At 41.1% G+C, this 20,048-nt stretch overlaps 1 long non-coding RNA gene across 1 annotated transcript; it reads right to left on the bottom strand.

The window, feature by feature from the left end:
* Window positions 1-18,708: 18,708 nt before the first annotated feature.
* LOC136961767 (uncharacterized) lies at window positions 18,709-19,280 on the bottom strand. The gene is made up of 3 exons (XR_010878864.1): window positions 19,160-19,280; window positions 18,973-19,002; window positions 18,709-18,866 (listed from the first exon to the last, which is right to left on the bottom strand). It is a non-coding gene; the product is annotated as an uncharacterized lncRNA (long non-coding RNA).
* Between the last annotated feature and the right edge of the window lie 768 nt (window positions 19,281-20,048).

The raw sequence follows: 20,048 nt of genomic DNA, 5'->3' as shown, positions 1-20,048 counted from the left end.
TTGGCCGGTAGAAAATTAACCGGAGACATCTGACTTACTTACCTCATGGCCAGACCTAGTACAGAAGCAAAATCAAAATTGAGCGGAAGTACGTAAGAGGGCAGAGCCAGGCTAGTACTTTGCAGGCATACCACGAAAACGAAAAAGCAATGTCCGCTCTGTTTTCTTTTTGATTATGGCATAAAATGTGCAGTCTTGAAGAAGAAAATGCAAATAGAGTCCAATAATGCAGCCACATTCTTAAAATGAAAAAGCATTTCTGCAAATGCATTTTAATTTTCAAATTTTACATTTCAACTTGAATTTTGGTATCTATTTGCTGGGGCATATTTTGAAAATTAAATCTCAAATGTCTATTTCTTTTTCATTTTAATTAAGTGAAAGATTGAGCACTCGAAGAAGAAAATTTAAATGCAAATAGGATGATTACAAATTTAATTTATGAGTCAAATAATGCAGCCACATTCTTAAAATGAAAAAGCATTTCTGCAAATGCATTTTAATTTACATTTTGTTCACGATTTGCTTCCATACAGATAGACCAATTATCACCCTACGTCACACGACTGTCAAGCATGCTCAACTGCGCATCTCGGATGCAAAAGACGAACTTCTCCCAGGTATAATACACTTGGAGTGTCGATCAGGTCATCATATATCTCTGGCCACTGGATTTCAGGGCTTGTCATTAACTTTTTGAGGCACTTGTCCTTTGGACAAGTACATTTACGTTTCATTTGTCCATGCACAAAAGTCACTTGACCCGATACCTTTTGAATAGCCTGATCAAGTGATCTGGCAAAACTCTGGCTAACGGAGGTAACTTTCTCAGGCAAATGACGAATGAAACAGGCTCGGTTAAAGAAATCCGAGATGCTGGCAATCTTCAGCAGGCTCGTATCTACAAAAGGCAGTCATCCCTGACTGTTTAGTGTAGAATGGAGTGAACGGGCAAAACTAGGCTGGCTCGGGCAAAACTAGCCTGGCTAATGGAGGTCGCTTTCTCAGGCAAATGATGAATGAAACAGGCTTGGTTAAAGAAATCTGAGATGCTGGCTATCTTCGGCAGGCTTGTATCTACAAAAGGCAGTCCTCCCTGACGTTTATAGTGTAGAATGGAGTGAAATACAACATTATGCACACTGCCAGTGAGCGACCCAAGTCTGACTGAGGCTAACGTCAAAACAGTGTAACGGGGATGCAGTCTCACTCAGATTGCCAGTTTACACAAATCCCAAAAATAATCAGACCCGCTGGCTAAAAGCAGAATTCCCATATCTCTTGAAAGCTGCCCTGCTCGACTTTTTAGGTCTAGAATTGACTGTAAAACTGTAAAATTATGAACTTTGTGACATGACGTGAAGACATGGCTGCCGCCTAAGACTATGCGGTCTACCGGGCGACATTCTCACTCAAATTTCAAGACTTTCGTGACCCAAATCAAAATTCTGATTTGACAGATCAATGGGGAATCTCTTTCTCTCTTAAAGGCTGTCCTCCTCGACCTTTTTGGTCTTTTTAAACCGAACTATTTGTATAATCCGTGTACTTCTCTAGCCATTATAAAGGCTATACTTTCCCGGTTTTCTGCAACCACATTGCGTGCGCATCCCGAATGTTTACAAACAAATAATTGGTCTATAGCTTTTTGATTCACGCACGTAAGCCCCCTTTCTACGTAAGCCACACACTTTCTAAGCTAACAACTGAAAGTGGCTTCATCTGGCTCTCAAATGAGCTTGTTAGCCTTGTAGCTAATGACATTCTGCAAATGCTAATAGCCAACATTACGGGTATCTGTGGAGCCTTCAAAATAAAAGTCCAGGCACAAAATGGATGACAGAAGCAGTGTTCTTTGTGCGTCAATCCTAGTGAATCAGGTAAAGCACTCCAATGTGTTCATGCTTCAGTTTTTGTGTTTCAGCAATAATAATGGGGGATTTAGCTATAATATATGATAGTTCTAAGTACCACCTTTCATTAGAGATAACAATTATGAAAATAATACCTTTTTATCCTAAGTATTTGACCTTGGTTACCAAGGGTCTTTTTCGAGTCTCCACAAGGCCCTTTTAGAAAACGCCTGGATGTACTCTTAGAAAAACGTGTTAAATATGAATATATTGTGGTATTATATTACACTTTTGACTTGAATTAGGTAAGGCTTCATGCTTTGGTCCAATTTTGTCTTCCAGCCAATACCTACCACTTCAATGCCTCTTCAGGCATGTGTCTTCATAACAAAATCCAGGCAGAAATAAACTCAATTTATTTGTGTTCAAGCTTCTATTACTCAACACCAGTTGAGTAATAGGGGTCCTGACAACAGGGGAAATAATAATCAGAGTGTCACCCTTCAAAAGAGACCACAATCATGCATGTACTCCAAATGGTTCAAGAACAGCTTTCAATTTACTTTGGGTATGTCCTTTTACACCTTTTTAATTTATTTGACAGGATTGAGAAGAGCACGTAAGTAAAGTTTATTTGTATAGCACCTCTCGCAGATAAAAAAAAAAAGTGCTTCACAACAAAATGCAATATAACACTACAAATTAAGAATACAGGAACATTTTTAACCCTTGTGTTATCTTCGGGTCATTCTGACCCATCAGTCATTGTGACCCACCGTCGTATTGCGACAACTTTACCAGAAGCATTTTCTTTTAACCGTCGGGCTGTCTCAGACCCCCCACATTGCAAAGGTTAAAAGTGCTATTATTATTATAAATGCTATTTATTTGTTTTTGTATTGGGTAAAATTGGGTAAACACAACGATGGTTCGTTGTGAACCTTTGGGTCATGTGACCCGAAAGCAGCACAAGGGTTAAATAGGAAACATGACAAACAACCATAAAAAACCCTTGACTAACTAAAAGCCTGCTTGAATAGCAAAGTCTTGAGTTGCTTTTTAAAAGCTTTGACAGAAGTTGCACACCGTATAAAGTGAGGCAAGACATTCCACAACCTAGGAGCCACTGCTCAGAATGATCGATCCCCCCTAGTTTTAAAATGGGTACAGGGAACCACTAAAATGTATGTTGTGTCTGTGTGTTCAAATGTGGGAGGGGGTTTGTGTGTGTGTGTGAGCATTGCCAGTACTGTATCAAGATTGACACAATGACACAAAGAAATTCACTGACACGTATGGAAACATTAAGTAGCTCTAGGACACTGTGTGCTCTCATCATGTGTCACTATGTGCCTGTTTGCGTGGGTATGTGCACAATTAAGAAACCGTTTGTGTATATATTATTTGTGTACATAGTGTGAGTGTGTGTGTAACAAAGTGTGTGTGTAGCTCCCAGCCTTGTGTGTGCCCTCCCCCCTGAAGTGCTGCATCTATTGAAGTGGTCTCAGTGTCACTAATGAACCCCCAGGCCCATGAACATAGATGAGGAGACGTCCTTGTGTGTGGGTGTGTGTGTGTCTGGTGTGTGCCTGTGTGTAGGTGTATGTATAGAATGTATGTGTGTATGTAGTGTGTTCATGTTCAAGTGTCTGTGTGTAGGGTGTGTGTATCAGTATGACTGAAAATGTGAGCGTATGAGTGAGTGTGTGTGTGTGTGTGTCTGTGAGATGGCCTGCGGGGCTTGAAGAGTCTGGGAGCTGGAGATAGTGATAGGCCTTGCTCTGCCTAGGCTAATCTACTGAACTGCAATGCATGCTGGGTCAAGGAGAGGTCCAGTCTTCTCAGGGAGTGTGTCCCTGTCAGAGCAATCTCCCCCCAAGAGCATACTAACCCAGGGACCTGTCCAGCACACTGCACACTAACTAGGGAAAACACATAGAGACACTTTTCCATAGGAGAACTTAACCCAAACATGCAGAAATGCCTACAGTGACACACACACACACCGACAAACTCACAGAGTACACACACATTGAGTTAGTCAGTCCACAAACAGACATTGCTTGCTTAAAAAATGACAATAATCCCTATCCCTAATAATGCTTAATAATAATGGCTAACCCAAACCCTAACAATCACAAACTGACAGTCAACACTCCAGTCCAGAATGAATGTATCTAAATTCAAGAATTGTGGTCCATACTCCTGGCCAGCCAGAACAGAAGTCATAAGCATCAAATTGGCTTGTAATAATGTGCCTCAACTGTATACATTTACAAAACAATTACAAAACAACTACTACTCCAAAGCAATCTTTCAGCTAGCACCTTGAAACCACGACAATACTGCAATTTGCAATGGTTCTGGAGAACTGAATTTAATATCCAGACCCTTGGCTGAGGTAGACACACAAATGGGAGTCAAATGATCCCTGCTTCTCTCACAGTGTTGTAATCGAACGGCTCCTTCCGCCGTTGCAACAAAGCAATCAGTTTCTCTAAAGGAACATCAAGTCAAGGTTGAAATCAGTCAAGGACCCCACCTTTTCAAACACTCTCACAGGCTCAGCCCTCAAGAGCTGGCTACCATGATTACAATGGCTCTAATTACTCTGTGTGTGCGTGTGTGTGGGGGGGGGGGAGCTGAATTAGAGAGAGTATGACTGTGTGTTTATGTGTTGATGTGTTTAAGTGTGTGTGTATGTTGTAAACACTTGGACCTGCTTTGGGACAGGGACAGAGAGCAAGAGAAACAAAGTGAGAGTTTGTGTGGGAGAGAGAGTGTGTATTTGCCTGTGTGTGCCTGTGTGTGCCCTGTTTAAGGACACCTTCATTGAAGGCCCTGCTGTGAGTAAGCTGGCTGAACAGTGCAGGATAATTTGACTGGAGGCGTTGGCACCCAGAGAGGTGTGTAAGCACTTTGTTAGAGGCAAAGCATCTGCACTGGCACCTGTGTGTGTACGTTTGTGTGCGTGTGTAAGTCTGTGTTCTGTATGTCTGTGTGTGTTGGTATGTATGTGAGCTGTATGTTTGTGTTTGTGTGTTTCAGTGTTTGTGCATGTAAGTATTGTAAGTGTGCAAGCATGTTTTCCTGCAGTGTGTCTCTGTGTGTGTGTGTGTGTGTGTGTGTGTGTGTGTGTGTGTGTGTGTGCATACTCAAAATGCTCTTCTGCAGTATCTGTGTGTGATTTATCATGATGTCTGTTGATATGTGTTGATGTATTCCATCAAACTAGAAATGTGTCCACTCCAACACCTTTAAACACCCAACAAAAGAACACACTCTTTCTCTCTCCCTCTTGCTCTAACCCCTCTCCATCGCTCCCTCTCTTTTTCTCTTTCTCTCTTTGCCTCTACATCACCTCCCTCTTCCCTCTCTCCCCTTTCCCCATTCTTTTCCACTTCCACTTCTCCCTTTCTCTCCCTTCCTCCATCCCTCCCTCCCTCCCGACTCCAGACTCACCTTGTGCTTCTCTCTCGGGTGTGTGGATGTTAGGCTGACGGCTCCCAGCCCTTCTGCTCCCCACCAAGATAGCTCTGTCAGTCCCACACAATGGAGCCTTGATTGAAATCGCTCTGTCAACACAACACAAATCCATTGTGATGGAGAGGCACAGAGTCAAAAGTTATCTTTGTGTCTGTGGGTACATTAGGACCATACATTCTTCACTGTGCCTATTGTCTGCAGAAATGACACCCTCTGCTCTGCCAATCACACGCTAGTCATAGACCTGTGATGTGAAAGGAGACGGGGACACACGCCTGCCTGTCTACCTGCCTATTATGGCTGTACGCTTCTGAGATGCACGCACGTGTGTGTGTTGGGGTGGGGGGGTTGTTTGGAGCACTCTGATTTCAAGTGTGGGTTAATGTGTGTATTGTTACAGGTGTATGTTTTTATGTGTGCGTGAAAGTGTGATTGTAGATGAAAGGGGGTTGGGGGGGGGGGTAAAAGAATGAAAGATTCATGGCCTGTGTGAACTTTATTGTTATACATGTTGTAAGGGCCCAAACTATGCATCGACAAGGAGGAAGGAGATGTGTCTGTACGTTTACAACCACACATATGTATTCATCACATGAATATCATATAAATCAACATGACACTGGCTTGTAATGAATGATGTTGCAGCGAAAGAGATGATCTCACTCTGTCTCACACGCACACACACATACACACACAGACAGCAGCTGCCTCGCTGAAAGTGTCCTGTTTGTGAAAGTTAAAGTCATTGTAAACAAACACCCTATTTTTAGAGCCGCAGCGTTTGCGACTCTCCCATTGGCTGTCTTTGTTTTCTTCCTCCTTCTCGCCCTTCCCAAGGTGGAAGGACAGTGAGAGAGAGGGGGGATAGGTTAGAGAAGGGGAGAAAGAGGGACAGGAGGACAGATGATGGAGAGACAAACACAGAGACAGAGACAGAGAGAGAGAGAGAGAGAGAGAGAGAGAGAGAGAGAGAGAGAGAGAGAGAGAGAGAGAGAGAGAGAGAGGGAAAGAAAGAGGGAAAGGCAGGGAAAGAGTAGATGAGAAATAGAAAGAGCATTATAATGTGTCTCCATATGGTCCGAGGTAGAGTAAAGGTCCATAGAGAGCTCCTCAAATGACATCCTTCGGTCAAATACTATTTGCAAATACTGCCAGTAGCTTTGGCAGTGTGTTCATTCTCTTAGTTTGATGACACCAGAGGGTGAGTGGAAAGTTGGGGAAAAGTTTCCCTTGGCAGAGGAAGCAAAGTGGGGCAGTGCTGAAGGTAAAGGGCAGAGGATAGTGCACAGCAATGTGTGTGTGTGAATGTGACTTTGTTTGCATGTGTGTGTGTATGCGTGTGTGTGCATGTGTCAGGGGTCCTGGGTGCAGTGCCCTGGGAGAGATCAGACTCAGACACCAGAAGGATTAAGGTATTACCACCAACTGAGAGAGAGATAGAGAGGAAGAGCGAGAGAGAGAGAGAGAGAGAGCAAAGGATGGAGAGAGGGAAGGAGAGAGAGCGTTAGATACAAAGAGATGACTTAGGGTAGGGATAGAGAGACAGAGAGTGAGGTCGAGAGGAGAGAGAGAAAGAAAGAGAGAGGGGGGAATGGAGTTGAAGTGAAGCCATTTAGATAGTAAACAGGAAAAACTGCAGAACCTTTCCAAATACAGTTTTTTACAATCATTTTGACACAAATTTCAGAACCTTGATGTCCTTTCAAAACAGTCATTACTTGTAACACACACTGTCACATGTTCAAAGCATAACATTGTATGTTCATGTTTTTAAAGACACCTTGCGCATTCATTCCTGTAAGATATACTGCCATTAATTCTAAACAGTAGTGAGGTGTCATTCTTGTTTTGGAAAGACATTTTACAAAAGATCAAAACCACAATTGTAAACTAAACTCCAACACTAATTTTCGTAACACAAAAATACACTGAACAATACACCATGTCTACCAAAACACTAACACATGTTCTCTTTCAACAGGAACATTTAGTCAATCATAGCACAATGTAATAAAAACACTAACATCAGATGGAATTACAGAAACTGCATTCTTTATGTGTCAGGTTTCACAGTATATGGATCATAGTTTGTGTTTTGCAATGCAGTTTCTTTTGAAGCCTCTCTACATTTTTGTTTTTTTGGGTTTAGTAAATGCATGCATTTTGTTTCTTTTGCTGCAGAAATTCAGTACAAAAAATGAATCACCCATCTCAGAGTAGCTTTATATAATGGACGGTTTATGAAAAAAGAAGACAGAGAATTGCTGCAGTAGAGGCTTCATTTGCAACAGGACATTACTGCAAGATAACAGAAATATGCAATATAGTAGCTGCCATTTACAGTATTTCATCAGTTACCCTAGCTCTGGCTCTTCTTTGAGCGCCACCACACATTCTAACTCCTCTCTCTCTCCCTTGCCCTTGTCCCACTTGTCATTTTTCTTACTTTCTTTGTGTTGCTCTATATTGTTCTTTTTCCACACAAGATAAGCCCAAAGAGGTCCTCTTTATATACCATATGGTCATGCGATTGAAAGAACCTCAACACCTGAGTGTTTCCTAGTTGGGAATCAGCTGTGATTTGTTTGGATATCTTCAACCTGCTGTTTCTCAGTAGCAATGTAATAAAATACAGGGGATATATTTGTTTCAACTTTCTGTTTGACTTTCAAGTTTTTTATTGTCAGGTGCACATAACAACACAAGGTCAGACTGGGCACTGAAATTCTTGGGACAAGACAACGCAAGCAACCTGGTGTAACATAACATATAAGTACTAAGAACATAGATTTCATCTGTGATAAGCTAAAATAAAATAGAAATAAAATAATAATAAACCTAGTAAAATAATAATAAAAAATACAACTTTAGCTTATAAGTTAGGTTTGAACATGATGTTATCGGTTCTGACATACAGTGTAAAAGCATCGGTAAATTGGGTAGTAAAAATCGATTGTTTTGGTCTTGGTTGAGCTTGTGTGTAAAAGAAGTTCAAGCATTTTAAATTTGTGTTTACTCTATGCATTTTGTGTCAAAGCAAAAAGAAATGTGTTCATTGTATGGCCAACAAAGACGGATGTTATGCTAACTGTGTCAAGAGTTTAGGAAACTTGTTAAAAGTATTGAAAAAATTGTCATAGCGATTGTAAAATACTAAATAAATATAATTTTCTCAATAAAAAGTTTGTATGGGTAGGCAGTCTTCAACCTGATCTTTGTGAAGCTCAGGTGAAGGGGTAGCCCGAAGATAGGAAACCAAAATAGGTGATTAACCCAAATCATGGTCCTAATGGCTCAGGAGCTTAAAAAATGTAGGGGGAGAGAAAGAAATAGGGAAAGACAGAGAGACAGAGACGGTGAGAAAAAAATTAAGGCAGACAGAATGAGAGAAAGACAAGGAGGGGAGGGGAGAGTAAGAGAGGACATAGAAAGAGAGACAGATATGGAGGTGGAGAGAGAAACTAGGAGGTATATAGATAGAATATATGGACAAGAGAGAAAGAGAGAGCGATGAAGGCAGTGAGAGTGAGGGAGAGAGATAGATAGAGTAGGAGGTAGAGAGAGATTAAAGGCATATACTGTAGCATGTGATACAGAAAGAGGTTGAGAGAAAGAACGAGAAAAAGAGGTAGAGAGATTTGGAGAGACACTTATAGAGTTCTAACGGCAGCAATTATTGCAGTGACCTGCTGAGTTAGCGTCCAGCCCTCTGCCCTTGACCAGGCCTGACTACACACTCAGACTGCAGACTGACGGGGCCCATTACCAGCGCTCTGTGATGAAAGCAAAGCACAGCCTCATCGTCGCCCCGGCCATGAAAATGCCATGACAACGCCGTGACAGCACTGTGACAAGCAGGGGAGATCCACTTAGGAGGTACATCGCCCCCCTCAGGGCAGCAGACATGCCTAGCGATGCCTCCTCTGAAGCGTGCAAGGAGTGGCACACAGCCTGGCCCCACTGGGTAACCTTCACCCCCTCACCCCCAGCTGTGCACACCTGGGGCTGCCCTGGATAACACCATGCCCGCTGAGGTGAGTGAATATGTGTGTGTGTATGTGTGTGAGAGAGAGATAGAAAGAGAGGGAGAGAACTGGTTTGCTGGAAGAGGGTATGCATGATGAGAAAAGGGAGAGGGGGATGGTATGAGTGGTTGGTTTGATGTCTTAATTTTCACATTCACGAAAGGTTGTGTCACTTGTTGTGCTTCGAAGTTGAAGTAGCCTGCTTCTTTCTACCACTTATTTTTTCTTTATTTCTTTCCTTTATGTTCTTACCTTTTCTGTAAAATTATTTGTACTCATGCCTGCCTGTCTCCTTCTCCTCCTCTGTGTAGAGGACAGGAGAGTGAGATGTGTTCATCAAGGGTTGTGCGCGACACTCGTCGTGTGCCAGGTGGCACGGTAGGCACAGGAGGTGGAGGGGCACAGATGGCAGCACAGGTGTAGAGGTGCCACCACATCAAGCTCAGTCATCTCCCCTGTCTAAACACACAGGGCTGTGTGTCCATCACAGCCCTGCACACACACATGTATATAAACACACAACCACATGTTTACATATACACACAAACACACGTAGACACTTATTCATACACACGTACATCTGCACACATCCCACAGCAAGACATCACTTATCAAAGTCAAAGGGAACTTTATTGTCTATCAGACCATGCAACAAGTAGTTACACAGACGATGGAAATTGCGTTTCCCCATACTCCAAATGTGCAAGTAATAAAACATTTATAACATTTGACAAAAATGTAAACGGACAGCAACAGGTTAAAAACAACATATATGATAAGAACAACAAAAGTGCTCAAATAGAACCATGGATACTATATGTTATTGTGCATATGAAGTACATACTGTAGTGCAGACAGTGAACTTACTGAGTAAAAATAATAATTATAATTATACAGTGTATGTAAAGGTAAATGTGTGTTTGTTTATTGAACTTTGTGTTTGGTGGTGTGTGTAGACAAGTGTGGATGTTCGCACAAGGTTCTTAGACTTTTACTCTCCTTTTCCCTCCCTCTTACTCTTTGTCTCTTTACAGCACATACACACATACATACATACAGTACAGCAGAGCACACACACACACACTTTTTCCTGAACATGAATTAGATCTGTCAGTGTTGCTGTAATAATTAATTTGTTCTTTCTTTTGTAGGTGGTTATGCCACAATGTGAATGATTCATTTTAAATGAACATGAATGTCAGCTCTCTCTCTGACTCTGTTGCATGCTGGGAGTGAGTGTGCAGAGTGTCTGGAGGGTGGCTGTGAGTGTGACTGCATACACTACTGCATGGTTGGTGTTGCAGACTTTTTCAAACTGTATTCCTTTTATCTTGTCTTTTGTCACTGTTCTGTTCGTCACAAGCACTGGTTTGTTTTCTGAGGGGGGGGTGGGGGGGGGGGATTCGAGAAGAAGTGCTGCGTCAGCCAGCGTTTTGCTAGCTGAAATGGCCAATGGACAATGTTTGACTATGAGCAACTTCCGAGGAATCATGGGGTGAAAGTAGTGCTCTGTAGAGGAGTGGGTGCTAGCAGTGGGGAATATCTCTGTAATGGATACCCCTTCAAAGATCTTCTTTGGTATGGATAAAAACAATCCAAAGCAGAATCCTGGATATTGTCTTCTCTCGGCTGCAGGTCAGGAGCTCAAGACCTTTCCTGAAATACGGAAAAGGGCTGCAGAGTACACTGAGCTGTATGCTAGTGAGCAGAGAGAAGGGAAAACTCTGAGGAGTCACGGTGGTTCTATGACAGCATTCCTCATGTGTCTGCAGAGGCAAATGTGCAGCTTACACACCCTCTGACTGCACTGGAACTGTTACATGCACTGCAGAGTGGCAGGGCTCCTGGGACGGATGGGCTCCCATTAGGCTTTTATAAGTATTTTTGGACAGTGGGTAAGGATCTGCTTGAGGTCACAAATGACAGACTGACCAGCAGGGTGTTATCCTTGAGCTGCAGAAGGGCCGTTCTAACATTGTTGCCAAAAAAGGGGGACCCACAAGAGATAAAGAACTGGAGACCTGTTGCACTGCTTTTCACTGATTAAAAAATCCTTTCCAAAGCTCTGGCAAACAGACTAAGGGACTTGATGGGGCAAATCATACATACACACCAGTCCTACTGTGTTCCCGGCAGGTCAATTATGGATAACATATCGTTGATACCAGATTATTTAGACCTCTCTAGACATTTTGGCCAGGACACTGGGTAGATTTCTGTAGACCAGGAAAAGGCATTCGATCAGGTTGAACACCAATATCTTTGGCGCACAATGAGGGCATTTGATTTAATTTCATCCCTGATTTTATTGTCATGTCGGTATGCTCTACAGGGATATTGAAAGTGGGTAACACTTTAGAATAATAAGTCAGTTGTTAAAGAGTAGCTATGCAGGAAGTAATAGGTAGTACTAGATTAACACCGAACTTAATACTATTAACTAATATGGAACCAAGATTAACTAAGCAGTAAGTAATAGCACATTTAGTACAAAGGTAGTTCCTTGGTAGGTATTTGATTATTACTAAATAAATATATCCTCATTGAGAACTATGTACTTGTGAACTATGACTAATTAAGAACGAATAAGCAATTAATTACGAATCCCAAAAGTAGCATGTCTAAAAAGTGAACAATTGTGTTTTTTTACTGTTAACATGGTCATAACATTTCAGAAGCTTGTGCCTCAAATGGGTTCTTTGTGAAAACCAGTTTATGAATATTATATCCCCCACATAGGCATAATTCTATGTGGGACACGTCCCCCCAATATTTGATCCTACTGTATGATTATGGGACACATCTTTCTGCAGCTCCGAAAATATAAAATCCCGGCCGGTCCATTTCCCAAATCCATTGGACTTGCCTTACAATAAACATTAACAAAACCTGTTTTCCCTATACCTTTGTAAAATTGTGCATTAGGAGCGCAAAATCAGACCGACATTTGGCACATATTTATGGATGGGAAATATCCAGTATTTGGCTACCATAATCCCTTAGATAATGAATGACGATTTCACTAGAATTTCAAATTGTAGATTGAGTGCGAATTTCGATTGCAATACTATACAGCTTGTATGAATGGGACTTTTGACAAGCTAGCCGACAGCTATGTTGTTACAGCCATAGAGTTAGAGGCAGCTAGAGGCAGAGTTAGAGGCAGCTACTTTTGTCTTCCAAGATGGCGTCCCGATTCATTTCTATGAAAAGTGCTCAGTGGCGCAGTGAGGCAAGCGAGAGCGCAAAACCGGACCGCGCCATCTTTCTAGTTCCGGCTCTTCCGGTCTAGCGTTAAACAGTGGCTCGCTTTTTTCCTAGCTCCGAGACTTTTTATTTTTATTATTTTTTATTAGCAATTTCAACAATGTCAAATGCATTTGAGTTTACAAGATACATAAAGTAAGAAAAACATAATTTACATTCAGAGTAAACATGTATCAATACAAAGCTAGCTCCGAGACTCGTGCACGCTTGCAACTAGCTGTACACATCATATTTTGCGATAACCAGTCGCAAGCTTGTAAGCTGGGGCTAAGGCAATGCAGAAAACTGTCAGAATGTGGTACAAGTCTGATCAAGTAGCACATGTGAACTTTACGAAAATCAATACTATTGGTACTGTAGTATTATACGTGCAGGGCCTATACGTAGTTTTTTTTGCTTCGTGTTTTTAGTTTGACTGCTGTGTCGGATTAAAGAAACTGTAAACTTGAATATCTGGCTCCGTCGTTGTTCTAGCTCGGCAAAGCAAGGTTAATTAAGCCTATAGGCTACCTATGTTACTATTATAATGATGATGAGTGTTGCTTACTATTACTAGCTTATTGTTAATGCCATCGTTGTGGTGTTAACTGACAAAGTTCTAACAGTATAACGACCATAACAATATTGTGGTTATCAGACATGATTTATTAATCTTCGTCTTTGCTCAATAACATGTCAATAATCTATAATGACGCCTTAACATGCCACGATATTATGTAAGGGATAATGCCCGATGAGGTGTCAAATATCACTTGATAATGGACGATGCGGAGGCGTGAGGCCATTATCAGGTGATATTGAACACCTCGAAGGGCATTATCCCGCTTATACAGGGCTGGACTGGGACAACAAATCGGCCCTGGCATTTTTGGCCCAGGCGGCCCACACCCACCGTGATTGACACATTCCCTGCAGACAGTCCTCTTAAAATATGCGTGCATTCAATGATATGAGTTGCCTAGTGTTCGACTAGGTTCTATTATCTGTAATAATGCAAATTTTAAAGAATCAAAGTTAATCATTAAAATAAAAAAAGATCAAGGTCAATAAATAGTTAAAAGCAAAACCTATAAACACCTTTTGTCAACAGCTTTTTTTTAAAGATGTTTTTAGCTTTTGTTTAAAAACATCTGTTGTCTGAGGGGCCCTAAGATGGTCAGGGAGGGCAGGGCGTTCCACAGCCTAGGAGCAGCAGAAGAAAAGGCCGTATCACCCATGCTGCAGAGCTTGGTCCTGGGATTGAAGACAGAGCTATAGAAGAAAGACGCTTGTTTGAAACCAGTGAGCTAAATAACTTGAAAAGACTGGATTTGTATTGTTGTAAGCTTTAATTTTAATTTCTAAAAGTGTTTTGAGTTGTGTTCTGTCTACGTCGGTAAACTGTGGTTATTTTGAGTTATTGAGAGACACCGAGAAATCGCGTGGAGATAAGCATCCATGCGGCTGCATCCATGCTAGCATCCATGCTTGCAGAAGAATAGAAGGCAAGCCTTCCCAGCAAGTAACCGCACTGAACTGAATCCTGTTCCATCGGAGCAAAGCTTTTCTGTCACGAGCATCAATCCTTTTGTCCAACGAACGGTAGGACTGACAGAAACCTTCATTACTCGACTACTAACAGCAAACATCAATCACATGCTCCTGACCACAAATAAAGTTTCTCTCCCTATCCCTGTTGTGTCTAAGCTGACTGACGCATCCCAAACGACCTCCCATGGAACAGAACATTCAAACAGCCTCCTGCAAGGACATGGGCCCTGCACAGGTCTGCACCCCCCGGATTAATTCCCGTGATGGAACAGCTCAGTGACATAAACTTTCCCAAAGAAAAGCTACGCTAGCACAGCCACCATGCTATTTCATTGGACATACCGGTCATCATCACAAACAGACAATGGCATGGTAAAATGCATGGTTACAAACCTGAAACTAGTGTTAGAAGTCACAGAACTATCCATATTCTTCCAACAGATTTATCTACCCCTGTTTTATCTGTTAATACCCCACAGATGAAACTGGCCCTTCTAAATGTTAGATCACTAAATAACAAAACATTTCTAGTTAATGATCTGGTCAAAGAAAACAACTTAGACAACAATCTGTCTAACAGAAACCTGGCTAAACAATGACACGGCAACAGCAACTTTGATAGAAGCGTGTCAGCCCGATTACAGCTTTCACCAAGTTTCTAGGACAAAAGGTGGAGGAGTCGCAGCTATTTTCTCCTCTAAACTGTTTGTCTAAACAAAATCACTGAGCTAGGTGAATTCACATCATATAAATATCTTGCTATAGAGCTCAAAACCAAATCAATACTTTTTGTTATTATATATCGGCCACCCAAGCACTCGCCAATATTCATACAAGAATTATCTGAATTATTATCACTATGTGTCACTAGATATGACAAAGTAGTTTTAAACGGAGACTTAAATATCCAAGTAAATAAAAAAGCAGACCCAAGAACTATTGAGCTCTTAAATCTCCTTGACAGTTTCAATCTAACTCAACACACTAGGAAACACACTAGATCTAGTGATAACAACTGGACTAAATATCAATAATATTTCAATAACTGATCTACCCCTCTCAGACCATCATTATATACTTTTTAATGTGGAAATTATCCTAACAAAAAACAAAAAATAATTCTTAGTCCATAGATGATATTTAGACTAAACAGCTATGATGACATTTCCTGAACAATTTGCTCTATATGAGCCGACTAACCATGATTGCTCTCTGAATGAAATGGTAGAGAACCTCAATGAAGCACTATTATCTGTGTTAGACTCTGTTGCACCACTGAAAACCAAAAAGAAGTGCACACGCAGAACCTCCCCATGGCTGAGAAATAAAAAAAATTGTGAAACTAAAAGAAAATGCCGTGCAGCAGAGAGAAAATGGAGGAAAACGAAGATCACCATCCACTACAATATCTACAAAGATACACTAACCACCTATAACAAAACCATCCGTCTAGCAAGGAGAGAATATTTCTCCAACATTAACAGAAAATGCCAGAAATTCCAGAGTTCTTTTCTCCACCATTGACCAGCTGCTAAACACTGTCCCTGCTCCACCTCCATCCTCAGCAGTTAAATGTGAAGAGCTTGCTTTGTTCTTCAAGAACAAAATAACTTTGATCAGAGCTAGTATTATTAATAGTGGGGTCGAAACTGACATCAGTAGATTCTGCAACATAACCATGAGCACATTTACATGTATCACACTTAGTGAACTTTCCAAAATTGTCAGCGAATCTAACTGCACAACCTCAGATATTGATCCTATACCCACAACTTTCTTTAAGCGAGTGTTTGATAGTGTCTCAGGTCCGGTGCTAGAGATTATAAACACATCCCTTAGAACTGGTGTCTTCCCAGATGCCTTCAAAACAGCTGTTGTAAAGCCCCTATTAAAGAAATCCAAATTGGATAACAGTCTACTTGCAAATTACAGACCAATATCAAACCTTCCATGTATTAGTAAAGTACTGGAAAAGATACTTTTAGTCCAATGAAATTATTTTCTTGAAGAAAATAACATCCTGGAAGTCTCGCAGTCAGGTTTCAGGAAATATCACAGTACTGAAACTGCTCTCACCAAAATAATTAGCGACCTCAGACTAAACTCTGATGCAAATAAAGTCTCTATCCTTATCCTGTTAGATCTCAGTGCAGCATTTGATACCATTGATCACGACATCCTAATCAATAGACTGGAAAAGCTTATTGGGTTCACGGATAGTGTATTGAACTGGATGAAATCATATATCACAGGAAGAAAGTTTTATGTTAGTTTAGGAGACCATAGGTCCAAGAAACATGAGAACTGCTACGGGGTTGCTCAAGGAAGCTGGTTAGGTCCATTACTTTTTTTCTCTTTATGTTACCACTCGGCGACATAATCAGAGAACATAACATAGATTTCCATAGCTATGCGGATGACACACAACTATATATATCCACTGAACCCAACGATGCAACGGCCATCAATTCCATTACCAACTGCCTGTTGGCAATAAACAAATGGATGAATGATAATTTTCTTAAATTAAATGAAGACAAAACCGAAGTCCTACTATGTGGCCCCAAATCCAAAAGAGAGATGCTTACTAAGAATCTAGGAGGCTTAACCCCCTGTCTTAAACCAGAGGTGACGAGTCTCGGTATAATCCTGGACTCAGATTTTAATTTCAACTCTCACATTAATAAAGTGACCAAAACAGCTTTCTTTCACCTGAGGAATATAGCAAAGGTACGACCATTCATAAACCAAAATGATACAGAGAAGTTAATTCATGCTTTTATATCCAGCCGGCTGGACTACTGTAACGCACTTTTCACTGGTCTTCCCAAGAAAACCACTGAAAGACTACAGCTCATTCAAAATTATGCAGCTAGATTATTAACCAAAACTAAAAGGAGAGAACACATTTGTCCTGTCCTAGCTACTTTACACTGGCTCCCCGTTACCTTCAGAATTGACTTTAAGGTCCTTTTCCTCACATACAAAGATCTACACGGACAAGGACCTAGCTACATTGCTAACTCCCTTATAAACTACACACCAGCTAGAACACTGCGATCATCAAATGCAGGCCTATTAGAGGTCACCAGAAGCAGTCATAAGATGATTGGTGATTAGGCCTTTGTCAATTACGCCCCAAAACTATGGAACAAATTACCCATAAATATTAGGGAAGCAAATACGCTAGATATTTTTTTAAAGACAGCTTAAAACCTACCTTTTTACCGAAGCATTTAAGTAATTTTATCTCAGAAGGGTTTTACTACTTTTATTAGTTATATTATTGTTTTTATTTGCTATTTTAATTATTACTTTTATCACTTGTATTCGTTGTACTCGTTTTTATTGATTTTATGTAAAGCACCTTGAGCTACAATTCTTGTATGAAATGTGCTATATAAATAAAGTCTAACTTACTTCAACCAGAAGTTCGGGTGAACGTTGGATTTCGTGGTCCTCAGATCGACGGACTGTTTCTACCTCAAGTGGAATTCACGAACTGCACAACGTGGTCGTAAGATATTGATATTTGAATGTTATACTTGAAACTTGATTTTGATTGTATGCATATTATTTTCCCTATGTATGTTGGTGAAGCTAACACAGTTACGTTGCCCTTACGTTGCCGCAACGTCACTCGATGACGGGACCGTGCATTTGTGGTACGCCAGAAGGTAACCGCAACGTAATCTTGTGACATTGCCAGTCCGTAACCGCGACGTCCTGGCAATGTAATTTTTGTGACGTTGCCAGTCCGTAACCGCAACCTCCTAGCAACGTAATGTTCTGACGTTGCCAGTCCGTAACCGCGACCTCCTAGCAACGTAATTTTGTGACGTTGCCAGTCCGTAACTGCGACATTACTTAACCTATATTTCTCAATTCTACTGCTTATATTGGGCGGTTCATATGTAGACCTCATTTGCCCCAAATGCTACTTGTTCTTTTATAATAGGATACATGGTAGCCAACATTAGGAGGACTATGTTTGTGTGATGTGTAGCCTAACTCAAGCTAATCATAAATGAGGCAGCATTACCATGTAACATTCAGTCATTTTATTTCAAACAAAGTGCAAAACAGTGAATTAAAATCTTCTGCCAGTCCCCGCTACAGGTCCTGTCTGTTGGCCCTGACAGTGAAGCACGAGATAAGTTAGTGTCCTATCAACATAATTGCATGTGTGAAAGGGGCTATTCAAGTCATAAAAAATCACATCTTAAATAATATACATCATCAAAAAAATATTATGGGATTCTAGTTTTTTGTCACATAGCCATGTGAAAGGTTGGATATGGATGCTGCAATCATGATTCATTCACCTTGCTTGTTTTGAATGGGCTGCCGGGGCATGTTTGAGTGTCTCCGCTATGACGAGCTCCACAGCCTTCTCTCCCAGTCCCGTCTTCCACTTCATCACAGCGTCTGCAATTAGAAGTCATGAACTTATTGTCAGCACCAATTTGAACGCTGCGTATAAGCCATAGTTCATGGCATCTCCAAACACCTACCACTCTCTTTCGTAACTCCAGCACCTTAAGGCAGTCCTCAAGGTCTTGGAGTTCAGCCTGTGTTTGGGCCACCTGTAGGTCCATCACTGGCACCTCTTCAGTGTGTCTGCCCTTTAGTCGCCTGAATAGGAGAGCCTCTCGCTGGTTCTCCTCCAATGTCTCCATCTTCCGGAGCATAACCTGTAATGTGTCTGTAATTACGGACAAGTAAAATGAGTTTACAAGAGTTTGCATGATTGGCATACACTGTGGTTCTTCTAGATTAGCTGTAACATTGATGTTAATAACAAATGTTACCTTGAATGGTCTTTGCCCAAGATGGTACAGCTGAATGGGGTATACAAAGCATTAGTATGACAACATTTGTTGTTTTGACATATGTTTCCCCCACGATCAGAACAACTTAGGTATGCCTTACAATATGCCTTACAATGAGTTGGCAATGGTTTGAGTATTTTTTTGAGTGTCTTATATTTGCCCTTGCCTGGCTGCCAGCTGTTTTCCTGGGCCCCCAATGGGTTCTCCTCCACCACACCAGAGTTGACACCTAGGGGTATGGCATTTGGTGATGCAAAAGTTTTAAGTCATGCTTTTGCTTCAAAACATAGCCTTTAGGGTTGCCATGGCTCATACAATTATTGTAACTGTAATAAATAGTCATTCATCACTTTACCATCATTTCCCAGGGACACAATGCTAGGCCATGTGACGGTGGTAGGATAATCTGTACAGAAATGAAAGTGGATTGTAGTTTATGTACATAGTATTAGCATATTGATATTGGGAGTCAGGTGGCTGAGCGGTGAGGGAATCGGAATAGTAATCCGAAGGTTGCAAGTTCGATTCCCGGTCATGCCAACTGACGTTGTGTCCTTGGGCAAGGCACTTCACCCTACTTGCCTCAGGTGAATGTCCCTGTAATTGCTGTAAGTCGCTCTGGATAAGAGCGTCTGCTAAATGACTAAATGTAAATGTAATATTAAAACGAATAAACTTAATCCAAAAACAGATGTCATGTACAACTTGGAAGAATTAGTGACATGATACTACTTATAGATTTAAAGTATACTTACCCCATTTTCTTTAAAGGTCCAGCATTGGGCTACAATCCCAACCAGTCCTTCTCCACGACATTATACATCCTGTTATCAAGAGAAGAGATAAGTCAAGCGTGTTTACAGTAAATTGTTATTGCAGTAAATTGTTATTGCATCGGTGTAAACGGTATTCCTCAAAAAATGTAACATACTCATTTCATGAAGCATGGGCGTGAAAACTTTTTTCTCCAATGCGAATTCTAATTGCACCTCTGTGCTAGCTATAATACTTATGAGTAATATAGATAGCAAAGCATTTCGTAACTCACTCAATTA

This window comes from Osmerus mordax, chromosome 18 (assembly GCF_038355195.1).
Source record: "Osmerus mordax isolate fOsmMor3 chromosome 18, fOsmMor3.pri, whole genome shotgun sequence".
Classification (NCBI taxonomy): Eukaryota; Metazoa; Chordata; class Actinopteri; order Osmeriformes; family Osmeridae; genus Osmerus; species Osmerus mordax.
This window is presented reverse-complemented; position numbering and strand designations above follow the sequence as displayed.